At 35.8% G+C, this 17,314-nt stretch overlaps 1 long non-coding RNA gene across 1 annotated transcript; it reads left to right on the forward strand.

The window, feature by feature from the left end:
* The first annotated feature begins 235 nt into the window (after positions 1–235).
* Positions 236–9,056, forward strand: LOC146763829 (uncharacterized). Its single transcript, XR_014951718.1, has 3 exons — positions 236–346; positions 5,101–5,161; positions 6,582–9,056. It is a non-coding gene; the product is annotated as an uncharacterized LOC146763829 (long non-coding RNA).
* The last annotated feature ends 8,258 nt before the right edge of the window (positions 9,057–17,314 follow it).

Below are 17,314 nucleotides of genomic sequence, written 5' to 3' on the forward strand. Positions count from 1 at the left end.
TCCCATTCTTGTCACCTTTCTCCTGACAGCCCTTAAAGCCAGAACACCACCACAAAGGTCCTGCCTTCTTTTTGTGCACGTCCATTCAGACACAGCTGCCTGGCCAATGCTATTGTGCTCTTAAGCCTATATAAAGCCTCTGGACTCCCTCCCTCCTCCAAGCCAGCTGCCTTTCCTTGGCCCTGATCCCATGTGCTGAACCTGAAGAGCAGGTTCCAGCTCTGGTTGTATTCTTGCAGGAAAGGCTGCAAACCATACAGGCTGCCAAGGGATGACCTCTGAGGCACGCATCAGTGATGTAGCAGGGATCAGCTGGAACTTCTGGTGTAGAAGTGCTCCAAATCAGGTAACCCATTATTTAGGAAACTCTTTAAGCTCAGCAAACCAGCTTTGAAACATCTGCTCCCAAACCTTTTTTGTGGTAAGGTTTCAATATTTGCCAGCCCATATAGAAGAATACCTTTCAATTCAATTTCTGGTTGGATGATTCAGTGTATGAAAGAAATATTAAAAGCAAGAACAGGCTTTTATAATTAATAGATCCATTAATATCAGTAGTGTAGTTTACATGACTTCCTGAATAATTATTTATTTCATTTTATTATGATAGTCCCAAAACAACTGTGATGTGTAAATAATAGTACAAGCTTGTAAGTGATTATTTTAGCTAAAGGAGTAGTTAGAGCATATATTCTAACTGATACTACAGTAATTACTTCGTAACTTTTAAAATTTGGAGTGCATTTCTAATATTTTCACTAACATCTACATTTTGTGGTTATAAGCACAGTTTTCCTTTTAAGTATCTCTTCTACCTACTGGCATGTGTTATAATGTATACACATACTTATTTTCTTTTCTTTCTGGTGTGAAATTGAATTAGCCTTTTTGCTTCCCATTTTTGGCAAAAAAATAAGGAAAGTCCTGTTCTTCCCATAGAGAGTGATTTCAAAGCTAGATGTATCACTTAACATTTCTTAAAATTTCTTTCTCTGTTCCAGAACAACTTAATTTACAGCTTTCTATATTTACAGTGTTTCATAAAAGGAAATTGTGTTTGGCTTTCTTGAATAAAAGCTGAACAGCTTGAAATGAGCTATCTTCAAAGTAACAAGAATATTGTGCAAATACTTCAGAAAATCAAATAAAATAATCATAATCAAATGTTGCTCAATTTTATTTGGATCCTACAAGCTAAACTCTGATCAGACATTGCAAGTAAAATGCTGCAATAGTTAGGTTGGGTTTACTGGTGTTTTCTCTTCTGGACCAAAATTAATAGAGATTTTTATTCCAGATAGAATCATTCCAAGAACTTTGTGAACAAATTTAATCAAGTCTCCTTTTGATGCTACTTAATATTTATTTAAAGTAAGGCTTTCATATGTTAGCCCTGGAAAGGCTGACTTGCCTTATTAGTACTCATGGTTATGATTGCTCAGCTTCATGTTGCTACTTTATATTGGTAGCCCAATATTTAGTATTGTTTTTATGATGCACCCCTTCATATTGCTAAAAATCTCATCTTTTGAGAAAAATATATGGGAAAGAGAAGACCGGTATGTCTTCTGAAAGATAATAATCATCAGAATATTTTGGTATTAGTATTTCTGCTGTAAACTCTGTATTGTTAGAAAGAGATTCACTATTGATTTGCATTTCTTTGGGAAAATTTAGTTTTTTCTACTTCTGTATTGCCTTTCTGACACAGGTGTATTGTTTCCAAAGATAATTTTTTTTCATCTTTGTCATAGACTGTCATAGTTTTGTGTTTGGAGAACACTTGATACAGGATGAGACTTTTCTTCATGTCAGTGCTCTTCTTTCTTCTTGTTCTTTTTTGCCTAGACTACCCTTAAGTTTTTTCTGTGTGCTGAAGTTTTACCCAAAGGAGACAAGATATACAATTTTTGCTAACATCTTGGACTAGACAAATTGATAATATAATCTCACACCTCCTCTGTGTTGCACCAGATATTCTTGTTAAAAGGGGGGCTTTCATGAATGAGTGCGCTGTGGATAGCAGTCAGAGACCTGCAGCCAGGGAGCAGGGGCTGGAAGGGAGGTTTTCAACCTTCCACTAATGCTTCAAAGTCTTTGAGATGTGAGGGGTCGATTTTGACATCACTTCATGAGGAGAACCACATGCAAATGTACCCTCTCAGACTGCCCCAGTGCTTCCTTCTCTATGAAGAGCTGGCCAGGTTATATTAATGAATATACCAGCAGAAGTATTTTGATAATATTTCTTTTACTCTAAAGAAGTTTCAGCATGAAGTGTTTTATCTTGCTTTAGAGGCATTCTATTATTTTGGTGTTTATTGTGCCTTGCATAATTAAAATGATAAATTTTAATAAGGATTTAATTTCAATAAACACTTGGACCATTTCCTAAAGCATAAGATAAACAGGATAATTTATTTTAAGTCATGTTGCTAGACTCAGACTTTATATTATTTTTTAATCTTATAAATGGTTTTGTGTGGAACTAGCTTAAAAAAAACAGAGATTTATATTATGTATTTAAAACTGCATTATTTTATCTGATTATGGATGAAAAGAAAGCTTGAATACTGGTGAAAATTGAAAAAAAATTCTACAAGCTTCTACAATTCAAAATTTTATGTAATAGGTAAGCTCCTTAAAGTTGTGGGAGTGGAACATAAAGTATTCTTAGTTACTAAATTTTCTTTAGTTTTTTTTTTTCAAATCCCATAGTGTAGAATCAAAACTGGGGTTCACATCTGAATCTTAAAATGTCTTCCTCTCCAGTGGGCCGCACTGGCCACATATGGCAACATCCCATTTGGTGAAGTTTAGACACAGGAAAACCCTTTGGAACCTTGATCCTCTCCTGACTGTAAAATGGAATGTGTGAGCAAGGTGTGGTTTGTGTTTGAGTCTTGACTTTACATGTATTACTGTTCAGAGCTGCAGAGAACCAGAAGGATTTTATGACAGAGTGGTGATGATGCCGTTGGCACTGGTCAGTGCTCACACTCCTCTGCTCTGAAGGTCCTGTATCCCCCAGGATCAAGCTGCCTTGTTTTCCAAATCCTACATTTCACTTGACTTTCCAAATCCTCACTTGGCATGACTGATGGTCCTATCCAGTCAGTTTCACCATTCTTGGCCCTGCTCCAGCAAATCAACTCAAGAAGGAAGCAGGTTGAGATGAGGTTCTAAATAATTGCTATTGAAAGGATAACTTTCTTGTCTGTTCTAAGAAGAAAGAGTATGGCATATGCAGGTAGGTGATGTTTTTCTTCATTCTAAGCCCTGCATAAACAAAATTACTCCTCTCCTGGTTCACTGGTTCCTGTGGGGCTAATAATTTGATTTAAGAAAGTGAGAGTTTTGCCCATATGGAATTTGAGTCTTAGGAGTGATCTCCTTCTGATTTAAAATTATTACACCCATCTGAGTGTATTTACAGTTCCAACTAATTCTTTGCAAATTCTTAAAACAATATTATGTTATGTGTATTTTTACTTTTATTGCTCTTCCTGAAACTCTAATGTTCTTGTTATTGCTGTTCTGAAAATAAAACATCTATGTAACAAGACTATCATATTTTACATTTTTTGGACAGCCTCAGATTTAAAAAGCATGTCAAGGTGAATTGCATAATAGAATAAGGAATGAAGACCTTCTTTGTTGCACTCATGGGAAGACAATAATCATGATGCCTAACCTGAAGCCAACTTAAGTGATTTTGGAAATGGAATGGGAAAGCTTTCCACTGGCTACAGATCTGTTGTGTTCTATATTTGAACAGTTTGAAAGCTGATTGCTTTCATCAGCATCACTTCAAATCTCAGGTCACATGTGGGAATGTAAAATTTCTTGCAGTATGTCACTAAAGTAATTTCTGAGAAAACACATTCTGATTTTGAAACAGTATGTCCTGGAGAAAGAAGATCTGGAATCGTTGGAGTTGCTTAGGGAGTTGACTGAGTGAATTTGAGTTAGTACCCCAGGAACTGCATCAATAATGGCATAGAGTTAAACTCTGGAAACCAAATGAACTTTACATAACTTAGTTGTGAGTTGCCAAAATAAATCACTGCAATGGCCATTCAATCTTCTATATTTGCCATTTTATTGGCCTTTTTATAGAAAAGGAAAAGAAATTGGGCTTTTTTTTCCTGGTTTTTAGGAGTCAGTAATGAAGCTACTACAGAAAAAGAAAATCAAAAAGAGCAGAGTAAGCCATCAAGTGATTGCAAAAATACACACAAGATTTCTCCATGGCCAGGAGGACTTTTGCTTTCCTTTTATGATTTTTTTGGCCAAAAGAGTGATCATATTGTGATATTTGAAGAAGTGCACAAACTCTATTAAAACTATTGCAAGAGTCAGAGAATACATTGACAATTGTATTGGCTGCAATGCATTGGCTGCAATTAATTGACAAAATTATCATCAGATTGTATGAGGGTTTTCTTTTTAAATTTATTTTAAATGATTAATCTGTCAAAACTAAGATAAAGTTACTTCAACACAAACTTTATTGAAAAACTCATGCTGTGTATTTTGTGTAGGTTTGTCCCTCTATTTATCTACAGAGTGAGTGTTACAGCTGCTGTTCACAAAAACAGGGCTCTGCATATCCAGTTGCTACAATTTGTAGGTTGAGATTTCAAGATCATCTCTTCAAGGGGATTTTGTTTTTGGTTTTTCTTACTTCTTTTAAAGTAGAGGTTATGGCTGCATATAATAGAGATTATTGAATATTCATTCTTAATTATGTGTGATTTGTTGTCAAAATGGCTTCTCAGGCTTCACTCTGTTGGTTCTTACATCAATCATTTTCAGAGTGTTCTGTAATCATTATACAGTGCCTGTGAAGTCAGACTACAAAAATCTTCTGTCTCTGTCTTTTCAAAGTCCTCTTCCACCATTTTCCCTACCACCTACCATTTTGGAGTGATAGGCCCAAAGGAGTATCCTTAGGAATCTAGAGTCTAAGAATTAAATTTAAGATGTAATAGAATTCTGTCTTACTTTCAGGCCCACCAGAACAACTAATAAAGCTAATTTTTTTCCAAAAACTGTTTATTAAAAATCTATCTTACAGTTCATTGTTTTTTTCTTTAGGTATTTTTTTTCTTCCAGGACATATTTCATTCTGATTGTGTACAGGGATGACAAAACAGAGGTAAGACAATAGAAAACACTTGTCTCTGTGGTTCAGTTATATTAGTTTTAATTTTAATAATCCTAGCTGGTCTTAGTGAGAATGAAGCCACATACATGCTTTGAAGCATAGACAGTCAAAGGAAGATAAATGCATGGTTTAGTTAGCATATTCTGAACTTTACACCATTGTTTCTGCTGTGTGAATAGACATACAAGTTAAATCCCAAAGTCTATTAAAATTCTGGAATCAATTTCACTTTATCAGAATGAACTTTTGGATAACCCTGTTTTTGCTTACAGAAAAAATTGTAATTTACTTAAAGCTTATGAAAATGTATAGCAGTTCTTTTTTTTTACAAGCAAAAATATACTGTAACACTACAGTGGACAACTTCTGCCTTCCTGCTCCAGTTAAAACATTAACCGACTTTATCAGTGCTGTATCTTAATAAAGGTTAAGCAGGTTTTGCTGGAAGTACTGCCAAGTAGATGATGATCAACTTTTTTCTCCTAGACTGAAAAATTTAAAATAACAAAAAAACCTTTCAGTGTAAGTCATTCATTATATGGTGAATAAATCACTATAGTGACACGACATCGAGGAGTTCCTATTTATCTTCTGAATGCAGAGATATGTGTCTGTGTACACCTGCTTCAGAAACCTGCACTAAAATGACCACAAAAAGGTGAATAAATTTGAGATGCCTCATGCAATACATACTATTGCTTTTGCTGTAAAACTAAAAGAAATCTGAGTCATTGTAATCTTAGAATGTAATGCCAGACAAATGAGAACCAGACCACAAACAATGAAGCCAAGTACATCATTATAGGTTGAGTAATGTGAACGACTTACATAAACTATGGCTGAAACTCAAGATTTAGCAAAAGACTATCACCCTTAATTGCATAACAACAATTAAAAACTCATTAGTCTGCAAGCTGTCCATCAGGAGTAATAATCTCATCAATTGAAGTCATAAATATTGAAGGAGGATAATTTTTCATTTTGATTTAACTTTTTGTCTTACCTTTCTTATGCCTGTCATTTATCCAAATGCTTCTCCAAAAAGGGGAAATAATTGGACTTTTTCTTCACCCAGGCTTCATTTTCAGCAAGCTTTTCCAGAAAGATTTTCCAGCAAGATTTTGAGCCCAGGATTCTTAATAAAAATGTCTGTCTCTCTGAAGACCTTTCTTGTTTTACTGACAATGCTCTGCCATGAGTTTAGTTTTAGGTTCCTCATTTGCTGATCCATTGGTTACATACAATAATAGTTCAGGTGATCCTAACATACTCTGGGAAAAAAAAAAGTGTTATGGCTAGTACTAAGGTCTACAGGATTTGTGATAATTTTGTTTCCACTCTTCATTTAATAAGAAGGATAAAAATCACTTATCAACCAGGTCTTGTTAATGTTAGCTAACATTCCTACCAGGCATTTGCTGTCTGCACTGGAAGCCATTCTTTAAGAAGCACCATTTATAATATGTACACCCACATGATGAAATAACCACAGATTATCGAAGGCTTTAGAAGTTTTAGAAGACTTTGGATGAAACTGTGAAGAGACAAGGCGTCAAACTAAGAACAAAACTTAAGTCCTGCAAGACAGTGTTGTAACATCTCCAGTGTGCTGTCACACAGCCACATTAAGAAACTCTCACTTCTTAAGTTGCCTCAAAGACCATGGAAATTGTCTGATGGCAGGAGGTACCAGACGCTGAAGTCTTACTAAGATACATCAGGGATTTTTCTAATGTACATTTGAAGTGGTTGGCCATGTGATCTAAATGCTTGGAGGCAGACTATCCCATAAGACATTTGAATGTGGTAAACACTCTTGCTGGAGTCAGCTTAAAGGTTATTAAGATTTTCTAGAGATAATCCTAAAAATGTGAAAAGTCCACTGATTTATGAGCTCATGATATTCCTAACAACAACAGCAAATGGCAGGAGATGATTTAAAGTGGTGTAAGTACATTTGAAATGGACTAATTTCAACAACTAATGTCCAGAGAGTTGAAGAAAAGAGAGATTTTTAAAGTCAGCCACACTAAATTAAGTCTGGCAATGGTGTGGTGAAAACATTCCTTGGATTTCATAATCATTGGAGAACTCATCATCAGAATTAATGCAGAGAGGAATTTGTTTGCTGCCATCATGGATAATAAGCAGAACAGAACAAAGAGTCTTTAAGCAGTAGCTAGTTCAACTTTTTACAGCTCAAGTTTTCCAGTTCCCATTTTAAATACCTTAAGGAGCAGCAACAAATCTAATCTTACTTCTGAATTGTTTCCCTAACAAAACTTCTCATACCAAGCACCACAGCATTCAAGTGGGAGAAAAGAGGTGGGGATTTGTTGGCATCTGCTGAAGCTATATCTGCTGCCAGTGACATGACTTTACAGGCTTGTACTTTCCTTCAGTCTCCTTCCACCTGCTTTATCGTAGACAGACTACTTCATTTCAGAAGAGAATTCAAATGTTGGCTTATTCTTTGATGTAAAGCAGGAGTTCCTATCTAGTTCAGGGAGTCTGGAGTCCAACTAATAGAAAAAGCTCTAGCTTAAAACCATTTTACTTTTTTGATGGAGAAAATGAGGATGATCTTACGGGCTAAAAGGGGATACATATATAAAATTGCCGCCAAGATATTTGGGAAGCCATCTTACCTGATGGTAAGAGGGCTTTCCCAAATCAAATAATCAGATGGATGTTTGGATGAAGAATACTAGACTTGGATGAAGAATACTGACTTGGATGAAGAATGCTAGAATTAAAAACTTTTACCCTCATAAGCAACTCTTGTTGGAGAATGTCTTGATATATCCTGCTAAGTCCTAATTATGCTGCTGAAAAATTCTGTTCTAGTGAATATTGACAAACTGGGCATTTTGTCTTCTTCTGTAACTGGTTCTTGATAATGCTTGGTATGGTATGCTCTATCTGGGTTTCAACAGAAAGAAGATTTCATGCAATTGATTAGTCTCTCTGAGTTCCAGACATAGCACAAACTGAAATATTAGTAAACAAAAAACTAAACAAATGTTTGGTTTTGTTTTTTTTTTTTTTTTAAGTTGAGGTAGCAAAGCATTTTATTTTCCACAAGAGTGTTATTTGATCTACTTGAAGAGCCAGAGGTATTTTTAAATATGACAAAAATAAACTTTGGGTTTAAATTGAAGTACCAAAATGGATTTAATTATGTCAATTCTTATTTCACTTGTTTTCCAAAAATTACAGATTTATACAATTTTCTGGTTTAATTGCCTGTCACTTTTCCAGAGGGGGATGACACTGACCTGTTTTTCCAATTAAATTGCAGATGAAATACTCAAAACTAATAACTATGTCAACTTTATTATCCAATGTCATTAATTTTTCTGTATATGCTGTGAGGTATGCTTCTACTTCCTTCTTATGGTTCTTGGCAGTGAAGAACTGCAAAGAGCTAAAGATAATTAAAACACTTTCTGGGGTATTTCTGTAGGCTTAATAGAGAGAAAAGGTTTTAGAATTAGACAAAATGACTGTACTACCTTAGATTTGACAATCATAGGTATCAAAATTTTTTCTGAGTTCTTTGTTTTAGTTTTTTTATGTTTTGTTTCGGTTTTGTTTCTAGTTTTGTTTGGTTTGTTTCTTTATAGCACTATCATTATTATTATTATTTCTACTGTCTTGCATTGTATCTTTTATTAATTGTTGTGTACGTGTCTGTCTGCTATACTATGTATTTTACAGTCCAGTTCTGAGAAATATATATAGGGTACAGATGAGTCAAAGCACAAAGCAAGAATGCATGCTGATTTTGGAAAGACAGAGAATTTGGCATATATCCAAACAAGTTAACAGTTTAGTTAAGCAATATTTTTGGAATGCTCCTGAATTACCATTATAAAATTAATGCAATAATATTTAATGACTCATGGCTGCATGATTATTGATCCAGAACTAGAAGCCTTCAAAACTGAATTTCATTGAATCATTCAACAGCTGCCAAAGCTGCACTTTCAAATGCCCATTACAATGTAAAGATTATATATTTGTAGGTTTACCAGTGAACTTTTTAAGTACACCTTGTCTAGCCTAAAGTAGTCACAAAAGATTACATCATGTATCCCAACTTTATAAATAAAACATAAACATCAAAATATGATCACAATTGCAAAGACATTCTCAAGTGACAGCAGAAAGCATTCAGAAAGAGGCTTTCTTAGCACTTAACAACTCATATTGTTAAAAATATTTGTCACTCAACAAATTACACTAAGTGTCCCCAAAATGGGAACTAAATTCATACCAAAGCCACTTAGTGACTGTAAAGAAGGAAATGAGCGAGTGTGAGTATTCTTTATCACCAAGTCAAAATGCTTCATAACTCAATTAATTTCTGAGTTCGCCCATCTGAAACTGACACCCTTCACTGCAGGGCAGATTTTGCTGTCCCTCTATTAAAGTAAAGCAACTCTTCTCCCAGGTAAAAGGTGACAGGACAAGAGGCTGTAGCTTTGAGTTGCAACAGGAGAGGTAAACTAAGGTTTATATTCAGTACTAGGAAAAATTTAATCAGTGAAAATGTAGTGAGGCATTGGAACAGGCTGCCCAGGAAGTGATGAAATCACCATCCCTGGAAGTGTTCTAAAGTCTGGGAATACGGCATTTGGTGATATGCTTTAGTGATGAATGCAGTAATTCTGTGTTAGAGGTTGGACACAATGATTTTGGAGCTTCTCCAATGTTCTGTTTGATATCTTCTTTTGTTCATGGCCAAGTGTTTAGATTCCTCTTACTACTTTTGTAAACAAAGCCTAACACACCCTCATGTCCCAAGGCTTCAGCTGATTGTCAGCTGAGATCCACCCCATCCAGGGCTGACTAGCACAGACTTGTTTTTCATAAGTTGGATATCCAATGCTATAGTTTTCCATAATTATGTAAATTTGCAGTAGTTTCTGTCTCTTCTAAAAATCCTAAATTTTTGTTTATATCCAAATCTAATCCAAAGAGTTCACAGAGATTTACAACATTAATCCAGAATGCATCATCATTCTTTATCACAGACTGATTTGTTGACTCAGTTCAATTTGCTTTTATTTATATTAGTTCTTTTTCACGGTGTCTGTCATCACTAGTGTTCAGTTTGGCACCTTCATCCTCATGGTTCTCTGTTCCCCTAAATCCTACACCTGTGCTTCAATTACAGTAGCTGTTTGCAAGTTCTACCATCTCTGGTTTCACAGACTGGACTAGGAGCTCTTCAGCCATTTTTTCTCCCAGGTTTCAGGTGTGTTTTATTAAACATGACTAAAATTTCTGGAGACCAAGTTTCCCACACACATTTGTCATATGTAGACTTGGCTTCTAGTTACATTTTACCAAAAATAGATCTTTGTTCATTTCTGTAAATATCATCACACTATAAGATATTTTTATACAGTAAGCATAGCACAAAATTGAATAACATTCTAGGAGTATAGACAGGCTTATGAAAATTTCAGTAGGAATAAAATTGAAGTGTTACTCAACCTATTTATTGAAAGACAAGATATTTTCAGTTTTGGATAAATTAGAATTAAACCTGGATTGAGAAGCAGTGAAATTTTTATTCCAAGTAATAAAACCACCATGAAATTCTTATTTCTTAATTTTTTTCCTTTTTTTGGACAAACTTAAATACAAGGACTGATCTATACTTGCTGTCTTACTGCCCTACAGCAGAATCTGGAAGCCTGGAAATGTCCACTCATGAGTAGCAGGCAAAGCCAGGAAGCTCAACCAAAAGGGGCTGAAGGTGGGACCTTGTGCAAGGGCCTTGCCTTGTCTGGAGACTGACAGCCTCCAAGGCTCTCCAGAGTCCCAGTTCTGGAAACCGCTCTTTCCTACCTCTTTCCACATCCTCCTGAGAACTATTTGCAAAGTTAGAAATTATAATTTTCATCTTAAGAACTACAATGTTCTAAAAGCAAAATATAAACTTTTTCTTGAAAAAAAAAAACTGAAAGAAAATTCCAAAATAGCCCTAATACAGTTCTACCCTTCATACCATTGCAAATAATTATGTTTTAGTATAATTGAATTTTAGCAGCTGAAATTACAGTACATTAATAACATGTTTTAATATCTGTGTTTTTAATTATACTATATAAAGGTAGGAAAGACTAAAAATACTATGTTATACCTAGTGCAAACTTTTCCAGCAAGGATCATAGTATAACTAGGAAGTCCCAGACAAGTTGGAAGAACACCCTATAAATACCTACCTGTGAAACAGCACACATTTGTTCCCCTTCTAAATAAATAATTGCCAAATAAAAAATTTTATATTATATATATATATAATTCTCATAATGTTATTTTTAGAATTTATTGTATTAATTTTTTAAATGCATAAACTAATTTATTTAACAATATAAAACAGTGAGGTATTCATGAACAAAACTTTATTTTTTTTTTTTAATTATTTTTCAATACAAGATTATGGAACTGTGACATTAAATTATGCTAATTTTCCATAATCCTGTTAAACACATACAGAAAAATACAAACTGTAGACAACTGATCAGATGCAAAAATTTGCCAACACCATTATATATCAATTTTCAAAATTTCAAAACTTTATTATGGATGATCTGTTGCTGGTAGAGCCTCCCTCTTCCATCAATCAGCAAGTAAGAGCAGCCTTCGTAAGAAAATCTTTGAAGTCTTTCAGAGTGGGCAGATAGTGCCAGCCACTGCAGTGACCACACCAGGCTGGGGGATTTCAGATTTAGCAAGGCAGAGTAGAAATGAAGGGCTGCAATTGCTCACTTCATGCTTGTTCATGGAGAAGCAGGTAGAGTGACATTTTGGCAGGGTAACCACTGAAGCTGATGATTGGCAATGATCTGTAGCTCAGAATGGAAGTTGAGGAGGTAGACTTGATGTCTTTCTTCCCAACTTTCTGAGCAGGTTGGGGCATGCTGAGGTCTTCTCTCAGGGACAGCTGATGCTGCAAGTACAGCCCATCTGCCACGGGCTCCGTTCAGCCACCAAGGAGTTCACAAATTACAGAAAACAACATTTCCAGAAATGAATGCATGTTCCTGCAACCACATTTAAAGTTAATCTGTTAAAATCTACTCTGGAAAAAAAAAAAATCTAAATTATACCTTTCTATTTGTTCTTAGTCCCACTTTCCACTCCTGAGGGACTACTGATCTAACTTCATGTTGCTTAACTACCAAGGCAAGTCAACACAGCACCATGTGCCTTTTTTACTTAAACAGGTCAGGATATGGACTTAAGGCTCCAACTTTTCAAAAGTTTCAATAAATGAGTGATTATTTTGCTGACAGTCACTCTGGGTCATGAGCCAGGAACAATGAACCTGGTGGTGAATCTGATATTGATTTGGGCATGTATATTTGCCTTCATGGTCAAAACAGGTTTGGATAATATATTAGGAGGGAATTAAAAAGCATTAATCTGTTCCTCGACAGGCATTCCTAAGTGTTTAGGTAAATTCAGATTAAGGGTTTTGGCACAAATAAATGAAAAATTGAGCATAGGAAAATTCAGTTTAATGACTGAGTTCTCTTGGGTAATCATCCAGGATTTACAAGATATGCCAGGTTTGGCAACAGGATATAATTCTGCAAACAAGATACTTTAATATAAACTTAGTTATATCCCTTTTTCCTGTTTACTAAGGTTCTTGCCTTAAGATAGCTCAAATAATTGTACTTCAGACAATTGTTTATGATGAGCCAACTCTGTTGAAATAAAGAGCTTTTGAAATTTCCTCTTGCTTTCCCTAGGGATTTTTGTTGTAAAAATGGATTATGATATTACTCTAAGAAAACTTGGTAGAGGAGGAGCTTTAAAGAAAAGAAAAATTATGGGTTTTTTTGATAAAACAATAATTTGAAAAGGACTTATGGAAGAGGCAGTTATATTATAAATCTTCACTGTGCATCCAAGATAACCAATTGAATTATTTTACAATATACATTTTGGTTAGTGATAAAAACTGTATTCCTGTTGGAATGAAAACTGGGAACTGTCTAATCCTTTGTTCTTACATGTTTATTGGTTAAAATGTGTTGAAATGCCCCATGTTAGCATCTCAGCGAAAGGAAACCTGAAGCAGCTCTAAAACTTTTTTTCCCAAATCCTCCCCTAACAAATTTTACTTTTAGTGAAGTTACCAACCCTTTACTATATAAAATAAAATACAAAATGCCTACAGATAATAAACTTGTTTAAGTACTTGATCCCAGTTCTTTTGTGAATACTGGAGTGGAACATTTCTACTTTGTCTGACACCATCTAGTGTTTGAATTTTCTGCTACTGTAATAGTGACTGAAACAAAGTTGAGAAATCCTCTCTGAAAGTCATGGGCATCCAAGAAAGGTAAAAAGCTTGATAATGAAAAACAGTGTTCTTCCTAGCCACAGAAATGGGCCCTTTATAACCCATCTTTTTTAATCGTGAAAGATACCTGTGACAGTTCCAGTGGCGATCCATCAGGCTGCCTCCAGAGAAAGCACTTTGTGATCTTTGAGACTCTGCACTCTTTCTTGACTCCTGAAATTCAGAGCCTTGGTCTAACACTGTGGCTGGAATGATTTAACACTCCTTCCACCCTTAGTGCTACATCTCACATATATGGACCAACTCCAAACCCAACAAAAATCTCTTTCTGCAGCACAGATCCTTTTATTGCAGGAAGCATGATTTTAATTTCATAATTTACCACTGTTCTGTATTTCATGGTTGGTATTATACTTATGCTATGTATGTTATTTGTTTCCTATCTGGAGATCACAAAAAATTGATCATTACAATTGACAGTTTCTCTGCAAGACCTCATTCTTGTAATATTTTTCTATTCCTATGGGCATGTTTCTTATGGTAGATGAAAAAACCCACTGACGGAATATTGAGTGTGAAGCTGAGGACACAGAATCTTCTGTGTCTGTGAGGGTTAAAAAAAGAGACACTTCTTTATTCACAACTGTTTATACTTTTTATTATATAAGATGGTCTAACAAAGGCATATTTTTCAAAAGAAAATTTGTAGTTTTGAACTGCTATCAATTTTTTTGAGAAAGATGCTAATGCAGAAGATGTTACGAAAATGCTGGCACTATGTAGCACTGAAAAAATTGTATATTTAAAATACTCATTTTCCTTCTATATTCCACTTACTTTTTTGCTGAACAAGCCAGTTTCAACTTTTCAAGTCTTTTCAGAAAGCATTACAAAGAATGTAACTTCATTAGCTGCAACCTCATCAGAAAGCCATAAATAGGTGATTATGGTTCCAAATCAGTTTTCAAAGGGTAAAAAAGTACAGCTTCTTATATTTTATCTGTTCTGGATAGACTTGACACACTGCAAGCAACTTCTATCAGGCTGTGCTGGGAAGTAAGACAATGACTCATATTGTTGAAATAATAAAGTTGGCGATCTCTCTTTTAGTGATATCTGCTCTGACCACAGAGAATATTTGAAATATATATTAAAAATACACTAAAAGGGAAAAATACTATAAAAATAGAATTTGTAACACAGTTGATTACCTGTCAAGATCAGGTAGCAGTAGATCAGTTGAGGGCCCTTCATAGGAGCTCTCTTCCTGCCAGAGAAAACCATGCTGGCAGAAGCAGAAAGACTTGGCTCATCCCAGGTAGGGTTTGTGTCCTTCTTAGAGGGGTCTGTCACATCTGCTCTTTCAGTCTGGTATTGGAGTCTCCATGAAACTCATTCTGTTAGTGTCTGTGCTCTGATAATGGGCTTACCAACATGTAACCTGAAATTATGTAATGTAGTTTTCCTCTGTTGCTTGTTTTGGCTACAAGAAACGGCATTTTACTTCTCAATCATATTTTATGTAACCCCTATGTTACTATACAATAGCCTACTCATTGATTTTTAACTGCAGCTGGAACTGTTATTTAGTGTCAGCAAGCAAACCCTGTAATTGAACTTGGAAATTACTTGAATATTGACCTGTTACCTAAATTGGTTTGAAATGGTTCATAGTGAAACTGGCAGTTATTTTTTTTAAATTTACATGGAGTTTGGAAGCTGCGGTAAAACCTAGGTACTTCAGATGGCTACCCTGTGTACAACTGTGTGAAAACCTCTGGGGCTTGCTGGTGCAGTCTCAGCCCCAGAATTCCCACCCACCTCCTACCAACCAGACCCATCTTCTAGACACCACCCTACAAGGCCCAAGGGATAAGCCTTCATAGGCTTTAGAACAAAAAATCCTCCCCCCTGCAGTGCATCTGGAGTCCAGGTGGGAAACGACTAGGAAGATGAAAGATAAAATTTCTTCTAATCCACTTCAGTCCAACTCTCTGAGGAAAGTCGGATGTGCCAGGGTGGGTGTGATAACATGTCTGAGGCCATCACCATAACCAGGCCTGCTCTGAATACTTCATAGTTTAAAACTGATTCTGACTCTTTTTTAGGCATTCTGCAGATGTTGAAGACTGTTACCTGTGTAGGATGCTTTACAGCGTACTCACAGTACAACAGATACAGCTTGGTTTTCCTTTTGTTACCATGGGTGTCAAATATAAGTTCCAATGAGTGATCACACAGAATGCTTGTGTGCACCTACATTTCCTCTCTTTAAATGTGAGAGGTGCACATTCCAGAGACTCCAGCTGGGGTCTCAAAAAGATAATGGTATTTTATACAAATAATAAGCAAACTGAAGCTTTCTGCTATGAGTACCAAAAAGGCAGAACAGATGTTTTTGTTAAAAAGTAGGCTTTGGAAAATACTATATTATATTTTAAATGTGACCAAAGGTGTTTAATCACACCTGTGCTTGTGTAATTATGGAACAATTCACTTACAACTGATGTAGTATAATTTCATGCAAGACAGATCATTATCAGTTGCAATCAATTGCACATTCCTCTTTAAACATGTTTATCTCAAAAAACATAATTTTACTCAGCATGTGATGTTCTTTTCTTAACCTTCTCACCTGTTTCTCCAGTGTGATAATACTATGTTTAAAAATTAATTACTTTGATCGTAAAATTTATAGTTGCTTCTTTTCAATCTAAATACAGTAAATTTCCCCAAATTTGGAAAAACCCATCAAGCCAAACCAAAACCAAAACAGTGCAGTGGAGTTATACTAGTGTAAGAATGAATCTTATGCCACAGTTTGATGTCTGAGAAGAGCTCAAGTCACATCATTTGATCCAGATGTGGGTCTAAAACATCCTCAATCCAGACTCAGGAAACACTAAAATTTAAGACTGTTTCCACAGTGTTTACTTGGCCAAGTTGTACATGTGTTATTTTCTATTCCTGATTTCCTTATTAAATGGAAACCTTAATGTATCATTTTGTTATTTATGGTCTACCATAAAAACTACAGGATATACAATGTGAAGAGTTAAAACTAAGGAAGTTAAAGCTTAGCATTTGGCTTTCCTGACTTTGTGTGAACATTGCTTTATTTGTGTTAGGTCGCATGTATTTTCTTACATAAATTTACTTGCTTTATGGAAATTGTAAGAGTTGCACGGCCACTTTTGGCTCTCTCAAAGCTGTTAGTCTGTTACCTCTTTGCTCTTTAGAAATGTTTTCATGTCTGTTTATGGCACGTCCCAGATGTGAATTCTGACCAAATGGTTAAATAAACAACGATTATTCTATTTGACTAGCATGAAATCTACTATGAGAGCAAGGGGAAAGCAATCATTCAGTTTAAACGATTGGCTGTCTTAAATCCTCGTTTTGATGTTGCAATAGACGGGACCGGAGTTTTCGGCAGAAACCTGTTCCGCCCGTATTGCGGGGTCCCGGCCGAGGAGAGCGGCGCGCTCCCTCTGCAGCATCCGGGACCGGCTCCTGCCGCTGCTCCCGGGAAAGGGCGGCACGGCCGCCCTCTGCATCCTGCATCCCGCCCGACGGCGCCTCTCCAAGGGCTCCGGCCTGGTCCGCACCTCAGCCTGCCGCCGTGCTTCGGAAAGACAGAGAAAAAGAGAGCGAAGGATGAAGACAAGGGAGGGAAGGAGGGAGGGAGGAAGAGAGAGAGAAAAAAAAAAAAAAAAAAAAAGGGAAGGAAATAAAATCACAAAAAGAAAAGGAGAAAGGAAAAAAAAAGAGAAAATAAAAAGAGAAAGAAAACCTTGCTAGTGCAAAGTAGG

This window comes from Lonchura striata, chromosome Z, assembly GCF_050655825.1.
Source record: "Lonchura striata isolate lonStrDom1 chromosome Z, ASM5065582v1, whole genome shotgun sequence".
In the NCBI taxonomy this organism is placed as follows: domain Eukaryota; kingdom Metazoa; phylum Chordata; class Aves; order Passeriformes; family Estrildidae; genus Lonchura; species Lonchura striata.